Below are 17,083 nucleotides of genomic sequence, written 5' to 3' on the forward strand. Positions count from 1 at the left end.
AAGTTGGGCCGTGAACTCGTCCGATGTACGCTAATGAAATATATTTAAATTACTCCCATTTCTGATCTAAATGATATCAAGTACTCGTTAACTTGCACAAAACTCAAAGACAGTTGTTAGCAAATCACTTGTTAGTTTATTAGCTAAATATTAGGCTTGGCTAAGCAAAAAAAAACGACCCTAACCTGTAACCTCTCGTATTACCTCGATCTCAAACAAGAGCATCGTAGTTAACCCGTTGTCAGATTATACATCAACAAATTGACAGTCCCCAGCATCTTCAATCCCGATTAACCACGGCTCATAAGAACCGGGCGGTCATAACACGGAGCCATAGTACAAAATAAAAGCAGCACGTCAACACTAAAACAAAACCACTCATCAACATCAGTCAGCGATGACACCTTACCGTTACACGACTACGAGCTATATATCGTAAGTCCTTTCCGTGAGAAAAACGTTATTGTATCGACAGCTCTGCTCTTGCGTCTCGTAGCTGAGAGCTGGAGGCTGCGGAGGCTTCGAAAAGCGCGCGAAGGCAGTGTGGCGCCGTTGGTCGTGCGCAGAGCACGCTTACATCAAGCGCGAGCGCTGCCGAATCTCGCCGAAACCCGAGCCCCGATTGGCCGAACCCAGAACAATAATCTCGAAAATGGAACGAATGACCGACCGTTTCTGTGTAGATCTAACGTAAACGACACTATTTTCTTTTTCTATTCGGTATGCCTTGTGGATCGTGCCCGAATGTGTATTAATGACCGTGTATTTGAGTACAGTGTTCCGAATTGAGTGCTAAACGTTTTCTAGGTCTGCTTGATTCACTTCAGCGTTTACAAGGGCGTGAAATTTGACTTGTTAAATGTGTTAAGTAAAAAGGTGTGAACTATTAGAATTTGCTCGAACTGGTCTGTCCGTACGTTTGTGTAAGACAGACTTTAGACTTAATTTATTATATTTTGTGCAATTTCGTATTTACGTAAAGAGGATTGTGAAGGACTCATATACTGTGGTATGTTATAATCGTTCTTATATCTGCTTTAAAGTGATGAAAATATGCAAATTTATTGATAGGTACGACCATCATGCGACCATATTTTAAGAATGAAGCAGCAAGCATTGCACTTTGAAAGATGGAACGGCCGTATTACAATCAAGCTTTCGACCTTATATCATGCTGTGGCGTTTGTGCTTTGATAATCCTGTAACAACAAACACATCAGTATATCGTCACTAGCCATCTAGAGCGATAAAACAATTCTAGAAGAACTTACTCAAGATACTCACCTCTAAATCCTGGTATTAATCCCGACGCATAGACTGCTGAAGTCACTACCATTTCCACACTTTCTATCATTCAAATATTTGCCTGCTACCACTGTAACTATAGTGTAACCAAGATCGATAACAGTGACTTCAATTACTCTACCTCTATCTGTAGGAATCTCACTTTCATTTCCTATCATATGCTTACATTAAATACTATCGTTTGAGCTATCCTTAATCCGAAGAATTCGAATTTGGAACTTGAAGGTAAGGCGCTTAATATTAAATTGATTATGTTTATCTGATGTCCTGAAACACAAGCCTTAAATCTAGCATGGGCACCAGTCTCAGTACGTACTTTTTCCCCCCTACTATTCGCTAGTAGCCTATGAGGCCATTCTAGCTACGCCTTGACGGGTAGGTGAGCTCACGGGCTCAACCTGAGAGAATTTGCTAATACTAGCCCTACCAAGAGCAATGCTTCGCAGAATCTACCACAGGATCGGAATCGCGACCCACTGCTAAAATTCGCCGAGAAAGTCAGTGGGCAGTACGTACTACTACAGTATGGTTACTTTTTGAAAATCAATCTGCAATCTGTTTTTATATATTGTGGTGAGATATATTCCTTGTTATTATGTCAACTAATGAATACATAATTGTAAAGCTTTCATGAAAGCTGTCAAACATACTACTTTGCTTAATTTGCAAAGTAGTATGTTCTGACCTCGTGGCACTTCAAACATCGGCTTATCTTCTATAAACTTTCAATGATAACGAAGAAAGACGTCCAACAGAGAATGCTGTTGCCCACCTTCATACGCGAGAAACTTATCAATAACAACTAAATATGACAGATGCAATTATTTATTAATAAATGCTGTCTTAAACAAAATGCATGGAAACTTCACTGCAAATACATGCAAAGTAGACCATAATTTCTATGGGATTACATTTTTAATATTGATAAAACTTGCAAGTGGAAACACAGTGGAAGTGTTTCATAAACTTAGGTTTTTTTTCCACAGGAGAGTTTATGAAACACTTCCACTGTGTTTCCACTTGCAAGTTTTATCAATATTAAAAATGTAATCCCATAGAAATTGTGGTCTAGTAGACGTAATTATAAACTTGGTATATGTCGTAGGATTCAAATCGCGCCATTCACAAAAAACAATACGGATTGCTTGCCGTAAAATTGAAACTTACTATTCCAGGAAGATGATCGGCACTGAATTATAAAATTATTAGCATTGTAATTAGTACATTGAATGATTGGATTCACTAATTTCCTACGATTTTTGTTGTTACCTATCTTTTAAATAATTTGACATTAAAAATTGTTTTTATTTATTGTAGTGGATCGACAGATGAACTTATTAAGAGACGACGTAGCGTATGTGAATACGTGGTATTTCGGAAGTGTTCGCGCGATAAACCTCAATAAATAATTTAATATTTTTTATGTATGACTAATGTCATTGTGTCACTTATGTCTGTCATTGTTTTTACTTATTCCAATTATTACACTCTTTATGGAAAACGCAAGCGCATTTTAATTTACTCGATTTACTAAAGAAAATCAATAAGAAAATGAAACCCATTTGCCGAAATAGGAAGCTTTAAAAAATGTAATTGTAAAGTTTTACGAAATTTTGTATTCTAGATTCATGTCTTATTTCTTACGTCAATAAAAAAGCATGAAATCCAAGTTCAATTACATGAATGTGTTATACTAGATTTCTTTTGATTTCACATTTATAAAAACCCTTGAAGGTCTTCAAAATGTCGATTGTACTTATTCTTCTTTTTTTTCCTACCTAAGCTGATAGCCTTGAGAGGCTATTTCGGCGTAACCTTAACTAGTAAGTGAGCTCACGGGGCTCAAGCCGGAGTGATGCTAACACTGACCCTAGCAAGAGCAGTGCTTCGCAGAATTTACCACCGCATCGGAAACGCGACCCACTGAGAAGATCCGGCGAGAAACTCAGTGGGCTGTGTCTATGGGAACTTCTTTTGTTACTTCTTACTTACTTAAGAATACTACGGTCACTGAAGGAATACGTTTCTGTCAAGGTGCCATTGAAAAGACTATACGAGTATAGCCTTGAATTTACGATGTAAAAAAAAGTTTCTTTCCCAGTATACTAAAGTACATTTAGAAAGAATGCCATTACGTTAACTTGGTATCAATCCTGTAATTGTATGCTAACTTTTGATGAGGATCGATCGCATTCTTTCGACGGCGAGACAATACGTAATTTAACGAACATGTGTAAGAAAATTTACCTTGTACAAAACATACAACTATAGATAATATGATTTCAAGTTTTAATACAGATGTAATAATAAAATTATTAGTAAATAATAGGAAATAAGACTGGACAGACAGAAATATTACTGGTGGTAGGACCTCTTGTGAGTCCGCGCGGGTAGGCACCACCACGCTGCCTATTACTGCCGTGACGCAGTAATGCGTTTCGGTTTGAAGGGTGGGGCAGCCGTTGTAACTATACTTAGACCTTAGAACTTATATTTCAAGGTGGGTGGCGCATTTACGTTGTAGATGTCTATTTGCTCCAATGACCACTTAACACTAGGTGGGCTGTGAGCTCATCCACCCATCTAAGCAATAAAAAAAAAAGTAAGAGAATTTAGTTAAATTTTGTACAGGGTGCCGGAATAAGACTGAAACTGTAATATCTACCTATTAGCTCAAAATTAGCAATGTATTGTATGTTAGATAAGCACTAACATAATATTTAAAGGAAACGTATTGTTAAGTAAAAACTGACTGGTTAAGTAAAAATATGGCATTCTGTATGAACTTATTGTTACTAAATTGATTGCCAAATAATAAAAACTATCTCACAATTACAATTTATAGTTCACGGACATTCAACAAATCTACTTTTTAGCGCTCTATACTTAAATCAGAGAATATCATTTATATAAACACGCTCGTCAGCTTGAAGCGATGCTTATTTATATATTTAATATTTAAAGTTGTTATTTTCAAATTCATTTATTTATGTTATATGCCTTCGAATCAAATGTCTACGGAAACCTTTTGTGATTGATATACAGTCAAAGAACGACATTGGCAAAGAAGGAAGTGTCTACAAATGTAGTTGATTCTTTTAATAATTTGATAGCTATAGCAGAACGTGGTTGGAATGCAAAAGTAAAAATAAATTTAATCTTATACCTTTAACGTGCAATTCTTGTATATTAATATATATATATAATCTGAATCTCGAAAACGGCTCCAACGATTTTCATAACATTTAGTATACAGGGGATTTCGGGGGCGATAAATCGGTATAGCTACGATTTATTTTCGGAAATTGTTGTTTTATTCGTGTTTTCAATAATCAACTCTTCCCGACATCTATTGGCGAATAATAATACTATTTTTCTTAATTGAGAGCAACTAGCTGCTTTAAAGACACAACAAGATGGCGTTATAAAAAAAAAACAGCTAAACTCGGTCATCGTCTAGTGATGTTATTAAATTTCACGTGTACAATATTGTTATTTAATTTAGACTGCCTAGAAAATTAAAAATTATATTTTTATTTGCCGAGAAAATATAGGTACAATAAACAATAAACAATAATATTGTTACATGAGTATTCTCAACGGCTCTGCGTTGCTTATGACAACCTGTTGCTCCACGTTAAAATAAAAATATAAGGACTACAATACAGACGGTCACGTATGTTGTCATTACTCTTATCCCGCATTTCGGAGGAGCGTTCGAAGCGTTTTTGTACGCCATTAAGGAAAATATTAGACAAATGTACCATCTTAATTGACGTAAAAAGTACAGACCCCAACCTTACAATAAGTCTAGTGTTTTTTGTTCACGTTTTATTTAATAGGTCAAATGACGCATCGTATGTTTGTTAGTCATGTTTTTTGCGAGACAATACGTGGTGGCTTTTGGTCGCTCATTACCGAGATAGGCCATCTGTTTTTGAATTAGAAAACGTTGGTAATTTTTTAAGCGATCTCAGTTAAATCTTTAAATGAGAATAGGTATAGTTTCTTGAACTTTTTCTGTTCTAGACCTCATCAAGAAGATGCTAACTTTGCCTAATCAATATTTTGTGCATTTTACAACTTCCGAATGAATTTTCCGTTAACATTTAATCGGTAAAAGTAAAAAACTGCCTAATTTAAAGACATTTTGTTTTTTATTGTTGTTTCAGGTATAGTTCCGACGGTAATTTTTTAAATAAATTCTGACTAAAAATAAGAATTGATTGGGATCACAGTGTACTGTTTCTATTAAAAATATATATGTAGATTAACTTATTAATAATTAATAAATATATATTATTCATTAATGACTACTATCTGGTAGTTGTTAGTTCGATTTGTTTTTTACGTGTGTTTTTATAGTTAACTACATAGTTTAATTTACTACCTTACTTAGCTTACATTCTTAACTAATACTAAAAAATACATTTAATACATTTTTACTCTTTAGTAATTTGAAAATGAATCCTAGTATTTTTATTAAATTGAAAAAGTTATTTCTAACTTTACGTGAAACAAGCCTTATCGCTAAGGCATTGTAACCGCGTCTGAATGTTACACAGTATTCCAGTCGAATTTATCCGTGTTCTTCTAAAAGCACAGTGCAAAATTAAGTCTGTCACGGTTCGACGCTTCAACATACTAGCAAAAGTCAACTTTATCGCGCTTCACACAGGACATAGATTTAAACACAGAAAATCAGTCTTCAATAAGGCTTAGCAGATTGATATTAGATAAAGTTATAGAACATAAATAGATATTTAAGCAAATTGGTATCCCGAACCGGTTGCTAACCGGATGTGGATCTTACTGACAGTCTCTAACGTTTCTCACTCTATATAGACTATTAAAATGTATTACTGTAATTATAAGTACAAACATACATTTTATAGTTCATCAGTAATATATTTTTTTTTATTAGCCTCAAAGTATTTAATCTACTTAATTTCGTATTTATCTCAATGATACTTATTATCATTATCTTAAAATAAATACACAATATTAATATAAATAAATATATTTCATTGATTTTTTTCAAATCGATAAGTACATATACTTCGGTTAACTTATTTATTTGGATAATTCTTGTCCGTCTAATGGCTGTCTCAAAAAAATCGATGTAAGCGATAAAAGCGCCCATTTTACCTTTGTATTTAGTGTTTCGAATTTCTGTTGATTTTATATTTATTAGCATTGCTGACGTCCACCACGGCGGTAACCGCTCATATCAGGTGGGCCTTATGCTACCTACCTACTTTTATATAAGTATATATTGTGTAAAATAAAGTCTCACTGTACAATAAGCTCTACTCCGCTATTTAACGATACATATTTGCATACCACTTCTGTGTTGAAGTACAAGCTAGTTAGGTGATGAAGCATTTACATTAACTGTTTAACCCCTGGTAGTCGAAATTCGACTATAATTAATTATAATTATAAGTTTGTACACTATTATGATTCTATTGTCAAAGACACTTCTATAATCACAGATTTCGCCAAGACTACACTTTAGACAAACATCAATAGAGACAAACAGTATTATTCTATTCTCAATTTGAGCACAGACTATAAGCAATAAGAAAAGTTAGACAATAAACAAATAGAATGCATGCTTGCGTGTGTCAGATACATGGTAGAATGTGTAATGTTTTTTTTATTATTAATTTAATGTATTTTTATGTATAATTTAAAAAAAATTATTAACATTGTGCACTCTTTCTCTATATACTCTATAAGTGTGGGAAATTTCATACTCCGCCGTCCGCGCAATTTTCGTGAGAAGGGGTACAAAGTTTTAGCTTGACGTATTAATATATAGATAAACTACCTTTGATCGTAACCGTCCGGTCGGTTGTAGCTTACAGACCTCACCGTCCCGAGTTTTCTATCTATTTTCGATTGTGCCCTAAACTAGAACCGTGAAATAGTTTTACCTCGTTGGTCAGTTAGTTAGTTACGTTAGTAAACCGAACATTTTTTTTCCCTACCTATGCTGATAGCCTTGAGAGGCTATTTCAGTTTCGCCCTAATGTGTGTAGGTGATCTCACGGGGCTCAAACCGGAGTGTTGCTAACACCGACCCTAGCAAGAGCAGTGCTTCGCAGAATCTACCACCGGAACGGAAACGAGACCCACTGAGAAGATCCGACGAGAAACTCAGTGGGCTAACCGAACATAATATCAAATTATGTGAAATGTAGTATGACAGTGTGATAACCGTTTTGCGCGACGCTAACTTCTGAAATTGGTTTAGATTTGAAAAACTTTACCGAGAAAAAATTTGGTTGAAAGCACTTCAAGATAAGGTTCTTATTTCGATTGTATTTTTTGTGCGTTACCTTTCTTCGAAGTGAACCGATTTTAATAATGCTTTTTTTATGAGAAAGCTAGTGTGCTACTCACGTGCTGCTCTAATTATCAAGATCTGAGGTGATTTTAACATCAGCTTAATTACAGTTTTCTTCTATAGATTTTACAGTTATTATTTAACGCCTGAATATAAAATAGCATTAATTATTTAAAAAAAACTATAATCGCTTCTCTGGCTGACTTAACTATGAAAATTAAATTATTAGTAATTTTGATTTCTGATGATTTAAAATTAGAACGAAATACTTTCACAAGGAACAAAGAAAAATATAGTTCTCAATACTTTAAGATAATATGTCGAACGATAAACTAATGAACAGCACTAATTGGTTAGGTGTCGTCGTCGTGGCCTAAAGGATAGGACGTCCGGTGTATTCGTATCTAACGATGCAACGGTGTTCGAATCTCGCACTCGGGTACTAATATTTCTAATGAAATACGTACTTAACGGACTGACTTCCACGGTGAAGGAATAATATCGTGTAGTAAAAATCAAGCCCGCAAAATTATAATTTGCGTAATTACTGGTGGTAGGACCTCTTGTGAGTTCGCGCGGATAGGTACCACCGCCCTGCCTATTTCAGCAGTGAAGAAGTAATGCGTTTCGGTTTGAAGGGGCAGCCGTTGTAACTATACTGATACCTTAGACCTTATTTTAATGTAGGTGGCGGCATTTACGTTATATATGTCTATGGGCTGCGGTGACTATTTAACACCAGGTGGGCTATGAACGTTCTATGGATTAAATAAATAAAAAGTTAAATTAATCTTAGTTTACCCGAACTAGTTTTCTTTGATGAGTTTAATGCCGGATTATCATTTTCATGCAAATCTTGATGGCCGAACGAACGTACAATCTAATTTACTAATACTTTAATTATAATTTAGACAATGATAACAAGTCATACCTAACATTTATCCTAACGATTTCAAATTGAAAGAAAAAGTTTGCATCGAGCGATTACGTGCTGAATTTTAAACAAAAAAATCGAAACTGACTATGCAATTGTCGACGTTATTAACGTGGATTTATGCTTCAAAGCCTGTTGAAAATTTTAATAAAAAAGGCGATGAGACATGGCACAAAAACCCGCTCGTTAACTAGAGTCGGTAAAATTCGGAAATGAAATATTATTTAGAACGTGCTTACAAGAAAAAGAGACAGCTAAAGCGCAATTTATTTCTAGAACGTTAGAATCTGTACCTACAGCTCTTTTGTAGTCGAAACTCAAAGGATACGACGCAAAAACATAGAAATCATTTGCCCTTGATTTTTTGTACTTGAACTCCTTTGTAGGTGAAGTTAAAAACAAAGAGATCAGAAAAATGTCTTTTGTAGTTGAAGTTTAATTCAGAAAAATAAGCTTACAAGTCTCTCTCCCAAGGAAGTTTGTAAATAACAGGCGCTAAATAAATAGCAGTAGTCAGTATGCTATTTATTTACCGCCTATTAATTACAAAATTCTACAAGAGAGATATATCGTCGGTGTCAAACCAAAATATGCTATGTGCAAAAACTTTATTTTGAATTAATGAGTAAAAACATTTGCGTATAAAATTTTATATGAAAGTGAATTTTTAAGAACTATATCAAATGAAAGCTATAGATCAATATTAAAGCCACAGACACTTAACAGTTTTTTTATACGGTAGATAGGGCTGTGAATTATACGAAAAGGTCGAAAAGTAAAAATCTCAAAAAGGGCACATAGCAGATTTTGGTTCGACAACGACGATATACATATATGTTGAACTTTTGGTAAAGCACTTTTTAATGTCATAAATTGACGAACAAGTACGAAGTGCGTTTTATACGACACAAGCTCTCCGCGTTAAACGTTGCCTGGAGGAGATAGAGCAACCGATAGAGCCTTTCGTTGTGAAATTCTTATTCAATGCTAGATACCTTAACCTTTGATATTGTTTATTTCTTTCTTTTTCTATTCTATTGGTAGTTCGTCTGTATGCATATTCAACTTTGTGTTAAATTATTCTCACAGATAGACATTAAAATCCAAGGAATAGATGAAACTTTAACAATGATACTTACGTTTGCTGGCTCACAATACGCCATAGCAGCAGTTAAGTTCTGTTCGCTAATATGTAATTGTTGACAACACTGCATAGAGATAGCCTGATATTTCCATGCTACAGAACCTACTTTATAATCTTATATGTTTTTTAGTAATTTTTGTAGTACATTTGTTACCGTTGACTACACTACTAAAGCTGTTTAGGCTTCGTGACTGTATGAAATAAACTCTATTTTTAAAACCAATCAAAAACTCATTAAATACCCAACGTATATGTAAGTAGGTAACGATTTTAGGTTACAAATATATTTTAAAATTTACCTAGATATAATTTAAAAAAATACAGATGGTATCGTTCGTAATATTCCTCACAAAATAGCAGTGTAAAATGCGGCTGCCAGTAATGTTTACCAATTACACCATAAAGAAAATTAACGACGTGTTAATTTGATCAGTGTGTAAAATTTTACATAGTAATGTATAACTAGGTGAGCTCGAAATAAGATTCAAAATCAAATGCAGTAATACGTTTATTCCGGGTAAGCTATTTTAGTTTTTATTTTATTAATTTGTGCACACATCTTCAGCAAATTAGTCTTAGTTCAATTAAAAACCTGTCGTCCTCTCATTGGAACGTTTATAATATAAATATCCAATATTGACCCATGACCTCTACTCCGTAAAACGCTATTAAATTTCTTTGCTCCAGTTACTGGGACGCAGGGCTGTAATTAGTTTATCATATTGATAGAAATTTGGACTTTTTATTGCGAAAACCTATTGATTGCTGACTGCTATTGTAGAATTCAGTTAAATAAAAATTAATGACGTTGTACTTTTTAGGAATACAATGAATGTATGTATTCCTAAATTCCTGTATACATAATAATTTAAATAGGACATTAATAATTTTTTTTAAGTTACTTCAGTTATAGAAACGAATAATGTTATCGTTATTCATTTTTATTATTATTTTAGAGCGTGAGTTCATCTCTGTTTTTTTTTATTCGTATTTTTTTTGTGAAATGATTCAGCCAAGATTCATTTACACCGTTTAAGCGATGCTATCAACAAATTAATCTTGTTCGGTACCTGATTATTATCGTTACTGAATGATTGAGGCAGGTGCACAAAAACGTGACAAATTGATCACGAAATCCATACGTTTTCACTTTCCTAACACGACCAGGCTTAACTTGGAGCGTCGCTAACCTACATGAAAACACGTTGATATTTAAAAACAAAACACTCAATATACCCGTCGAGTATCCGCGCAAGCAAATATTTAAATTTCAATTCGAACTTCGCATATCAATGGGGAGCCATAAGCCACCGGCTTTTGTCTTTTTGTGCCCGGCCGGAGGGACAATAAAGAAAAAGCCGTAGGCGAAAAAAACGTAAAAACAATTCGAAAACAGCATCTAGATTCGAGACTGTGGCTGATTCGAGGCTGGAAACAAAAGAAGTCGGCTCCCTGACCGAGATCTTAGTGTACGCGGCCGCATCTCGTTTGCCCTTTTATTTGTACGTTTTAACATTGAGTCGATGTGATTTCTTTTCTCCGGTGCATCACAATGCGACGGTCTATCGAACGTCAGGTAGCTATTTTCGTAATAATTACATACGACAAGGGTTTTCATGTTTTTGAATGAGTAACACTGATTGTATTGTCCAGCTATTCTGTATGCAGATATGTATACGAAGTGAGTTAATATATTCTGTAAGTCTTAATGGCTGTTTAGATTTCAGATTCAATTAAAGTAGTTTAGTATTTTTTTAAGGATAGGCCAACAATTTGAAGTCTCACCTAATGTAAATGCTGTTTCGCAGTGTTTTTTACCGGTCATCGTTCTCGTCGAACCCGTTGCGACGAAGGGCTCGACGAGTAAATTAACCCACAGACACAGTCTACTGAGTATTTTTAGTCCACTGAGTTTCTCGCCGGATCTTCTCAGTGGGTCGCGTTTCCGATCCGGTGGTAGATTCTGCGAAGCACGGCTCTTGCTAGGGTTCATGTTAGCAACGTCATCAGGTTTGAGCCCCGTGAGCTCACTTACTAGTTAAGGTTACGCTGAAATAGCCTCTCAAAGCTATCAGCTTAGGTAGTCCAAGAGGCTATTCCAGTTATTTCTGAGGGGTAGGTTAGCTCACGGGATGAACCTGAGAGAATTTGCTAACACTAGTCCTAACAAGAGCAGTGCTTCGCTGAATCTACCACCGGATCGGAATCGCAACTGAGAAGATCCGGCGAGAAACTCAGTGGACTAAAAATACTGCTACACACTTCGCGACATGAGATTAAAGCTCTAGTTACATTTAAATGGCTCTTAACTTGCTACTTCAAATAGGCAGGATAATGGTGGGGGATCACTACATGCTCTGTTAACATTAACCAATATAGAACTTGGGGACTCGGAGACGGTACATGGAGTTGGGGAGAAAAATGTGAATACTGATATCACAGATTAAAGGTAGGGAAATTTTTGGATTAGTTCGAGACTTACGGGTCTCCTAATCAATAATCCGAGATGATAATATTGTGATTATCAATGATGATCGACAGACCATAATCTAAATTCTTCTTTGTCTGCCTTTGTATACCCTGTAGGTATATACACAACTCTGTCTCTCTTTCTCTCTCCCTCTAAAAATTGTATAAAAATCAAACGTAAATTTAATTCGTAAAGCCTAACATCGAAGTTCAAAAGGTTTTGTGAAGTTCTCATCACGTCAATATTTTTGTTTCCCATCAATAAGTTTCATCATCAACTAATTTTTGTTTATGAGCCTTTAAATATAGGTTAGTGTTGATTAAATGTAAAAAGTTTCAAAAAAACCAGCTACTTCATTAGCAACAAGTTTATAGTTGTATTTAATACATGCTTAATTAAATTTTGATTCGGTCATCGCTGTATTTACACATTGCATGATAGCTTTAGTAACAGGATCCGAGTTCGACTAGGATGTTCCTTGTTCGATGGATGAGTAACTCTATTTCTCGAAAAGGGTTAAGATCAACCTGTTTTTTACGTTTATATTATTGGAATTTAAGCAATGCATACCCGTTGCAAGTGTGAGTAATGGTTTTTTTTTAATGCAAATCAATACTACGAAATCACATGGTTTTTAACATTAAACGAAATTTGCTGTGTGAGGTCATCCATGACTGGTTTACGATCTATTGATAATTTAATTTTTTTCCGTTCATCCTCATTTAATTTCAATCATACAATTTACGATATTTAGTACAGTTATTTCATAATATTTTTATTACATTATTCATGTCGTATATCATAATGGTTAACAAGAAGAAATAAGTTAAATATTTATTTGTTTAAATACGCGAAGTTGTCTATCTATATCTATAAAAATGAATTGCTGTTCGTTAGTCTTGCTAAAACTCAAGAAAGGCTGGACCAATTTGGCTAATTTTGGTCTTAAATTTTTGTGGAAGTTCAGAGAAGGTTTGAAAGTATGAAAGTATGAAAATTATCGGTATTAAATAAAAATAACAATTTGATGTGTCGGGTGGATTCCTTTTGTTTGTTTTAAGTTTATTTTATACAAAAGCTTCGGTCTTTTATTTATCTATTGAGGCACTACAACGTCTGCCGGGTCAGCTAGTATTTTATAAAAAAAAAAGGTTAAGATCGTAAATGACTGAAATCTTCAACAAAAATTTGCAAGTTTATTTTAAGTTATTAGCCAGCCAAGAATAAAAAGTTCCTTCTATAAAATTTAAACAGTTCTTTCATGTTGGCACAACTGTCGCGGTCCAAATTCAAAGATCGCGGCTCTATGCTTATTTTTAAACGTCGATCCTCATGTTCATTTTCCGCCACCAGCTGTTTACCTTTAAATATTTGGGTTCAGTTTTTAACATGTACATTAGCATGTCCCTTGCCGTCGGGGTGCTATGCAGCATCGGAATTAACACCAGTATTTAGCGGTTACTTACGGGGTGGACGCAGGTGGTCTTTGTTTAAACGGGTCTGATTTTTAAGAAGCATTCTCGTTTTCGATGCCTTTAAAAAGGTAATTACGAGAAGCTTTTACGTTCGATTGTTTTAAAGCGATGCTTTGTGTATTGTAACACTCGTAAGGATCTTTGTACATTAGTTAAAGTTTAGCGAAAATTAACTAGGTGTGGCGGGTAGCCATCATACAACGCAAGATAATTGACAGATGCCTGAATCTCGCTTACGACATTTTCAAGATAAAGCGCATATATACAAGTTCCGAATAACAACATCTGGACCGTCGGTCTACCGAGCAATATCATCCGCTCGGTGGAAGATCTTCCCTTTGTCGTATATATTCCCACAACTGGTGACCCCGACGTGATTTGAACACGCAGCCTTCTGATTCATCATCAGCGCATCAAGAACTTCGGCTACCACAATCCCGGTATTCTCGCAGATAAAAGCAAGTCAATCGACAGTCGTCCCACAGCAAGCCAGCATCGCAGCCTCAACAGGACCATCGCAGCCGACTCACCGCGCTTCCTGGCCCTACGGCACGTACCTACACTGCCTCATCGCGCAGCATTCAAGCTCAGTCTCGACTCACCGCAGACTTCAAGCAGCACTGGCGACAATCACGCAGCATTCAAGCTCAGTTTCGACTCACCGCAAACTTCGAGCAGCACTGGCACTTGCAAGCTAATCTCAGCATGGACAACGATAACTAAAATATGACACGACCTCCAGTCTCGGAGGGGAGTGATGTGGCGGGTAGCCATCATACAACGCAAGATAATTGACAGATGCCTGAATCTCGCTTACGACATTTTCAAGATAAAGCGCATATATACAAGTTCCGAATAACAACATCTGGACCGTCGGTCTACCGAGCAATATCATCCGCTCGGTGGAAGATCTTCCCTTTGTCGTATATATTCCTATATAGGCTTTTATTATTGCCTTTGTAGGCAGACGAGCTTACGGCCCACCTGATGGTGATTGGTTACCGTCGCCTATGGACGTCAGCGATGGGACAGATCCAAACCGCCTACCGTATGTTGTTGTATGATCATATGTTGATAAATATCTGCTCCGTCGAATCAATCATGACTTCAAGCAGTCTATTCGAAGAGGAAGAGGCTCGTTCTATGCTATAATTAAGATTCAATCGCAAGATTTTTATTGTGAAATCTATGGGATATCATCATAGTTAGCATTAAAATCTGTACAATGAAAAAACACCCTATTAGTTATTACTAATTTAATCATCCGCAAATTAAAATAAAAACGTGCCGAACAAATTAACCTAATCATAATAAAGTCAATACAATAAGTAAATCTTATTTCTTTCTGACCGTAATTTGTTTGTATTTTGTTCAAAAGCAATGAAGCTGTATTCAAATATTTCAAGTAGATTATTTAAAACGCAGCTATGGCACTGCTATTAAAGAGAATGGCTGATTTCGTGGGGACATAGCTTTAAGATGCGTCGCGTCATTCAACGCTCGAAAGAATGTACCCTGGAACTACGAAAAAGGGATTTGATGAATATTTTTGGATATGTCTTCTTGATAATCAATAGTAAGGAGTTTTGTTACCATAGTAAAGTGGACGAGCCAGTATATTGGCAGTCACTATCGATGGACATATTATGGACACCATTGCATTTAGTTCGTTCCCGATTATGACATTACGTCGAGGTCTTAATTACCATAGAATTACGGCCCTCGTGGCCAACTAACTAGCCAACAAACAAATAATCACAGTAGATATAGTTAAAACGATAGTGCTTACCGACGATAACCATTACATCTATTTTTATAGCGAAATATCTGTTCTACACATCCACGTGAATCCTATTTATATTATAGATGATAGCCTTTACTTCAATACGATTGAGATTTGCCTCGGCAATTATGTGCTTCGACGTTCTCGTAGACTTCACGGCATAGCAACAGCTAGGTTGTGAGCTTGTAGGTAAACTACTACTACTACTATAGTAAAAATATACTCTAAAAAGGTAAAGAATGCCGCTAAAAAGAATGAGAGCATCCCAGAAAAAGAGATCGATTATTTATAAAGATTTCACATCCACCGCTTATGATGTGCGTGACTTACACGTGATTACGGATCCTTCCGATCCATTAATGGTGCTTTTAGGTACCACAAGCACCGGTCACCATCCTCGTCGAACCCGTCACTTGCGACGAAGGGCTCGACGAGCGAATTAACCCATAGACATAGACCACTGAGTTTCTCGCCGGATCTTCTCAGTGGGTCGCATTTCCGATCCGGTGGTAGATTCTGCGAAGCACTGCTCTTGCTAGGACCAATGTTAGCAACACTCCGGTTTGAGCCCCGTGAGCCTACATGTTAGGGCTAAGCTGCAATAGCCTCTTAAGGCTATTAACATTGGTAGGGAAAGAAAAGCGGGGTTGGGTGAAATATTGAATCCCATTGATAACATCCGAAAACGGACCAGAAAGAGAGTAGACTGATTTGTCTGCTTCTAAAGTCCTACTCGCTATATTATGACGTAGTCACGATACTTGAAATTGCACAGAAAAATCGATAACTCATTCAAATAAAATAAAAAATTACTATATATGTGTGGAGTCGTGGGACACCGGATAGGAACGAATTTCTTTATTATAAAAATATTAATTTTAAGTTCTATTCGAGGTATAAAGGAAATAAAACTGGAGGTTTCGCAACAACCCACGGTCATTCGGTAACGTGCGAACTTATTGTGGTACACTTCATTCACGGTTGTTTTCATAAGAGTTAGTGTATTGCCCAAACGAACGCTCTGAGATGGTGGTCAATGAATGATAAAAAAATATGTTATTTTTTGTACGTTATTACAAAGTTAAGTCGTACACTGTGTGCATTACTAATTAAAAATCTTACGTTACGGACGTTTTTTCCCGGTTAGGGTACCCCTCTGCATCATCCCATAAGAAACTTCGTTCCAACATGACAAGAACCCATTAAATAATAATGCTTATAACTAAGATGAAGGTTCAAATCAATTCGAAATTTTAATAATATTTTTAGGAATTACCATATCCAAAACTAAAATATATTTTCAAGTCGAATGTAACGTCAGTCTAATCGCAGGTCATTATATTCTACCAGAACTAATTCACTGCGTCTTATCATAATTTGAATCGACATTCTGGATGTCTTTTGTACGACAAACCAGTGTTTTCTCTATGGTTATTAATTTTTACAGCGTATCTAACTGTGACTTTAGTTTTTTTTTAGATCAATGTATTATTTACTCGGCGATAGAGTTCATTGCACTGTTCGGCGTAATACTGTTTTAGAAATGAAGTTAATAAATATTATGAAACCGCTCTGAAATCCTTCAGTCTATTTTAATACGCTTTTATTAGCTTCAGACGT

At 35.7% G+C, this 17,083-nt stretch overlaps 1 protein-coding gene across 2 annotated transcripts in view; it reads left to right on the forward strand.

Annotated features, from left to right (window-relative positions):
- The first annotated feature begins 478 nt into the window (after window positions 1-478).
- The window catches only part of LOC114250432 (PAS domain-containing protein cky-1), a 176,339-nt gene continuing 159,734 nt past the window's right edge, over window positions 479-17,083 (forward strand). The window contains exon 1 of one of the 2 annotated variants that reach the window (XM_028184300.2): window positions 479-1,009. The gene's annotated coding sequence lies outside the window, so the exon portion shown is untranslated. The remainder of the gene's footprint in view (window positions 1,010-17,083) is intronic. The other variant, XM_028184299.2, reaches the window with a different exon arrangement.

The sequence above is a fragment of the Bombyx mandarina genome, chromosome 07 (assembly GCF_030267445.1).
Source record: "Bombyx mandarina strain Sakado chromosome 07, ASM3026744v2".
NCBI lineage: Eukaryota > Metazoa > Arthropoda > Insecta > Lepidoptera > Bombycidae > Bombyx > Bombyx mandarina.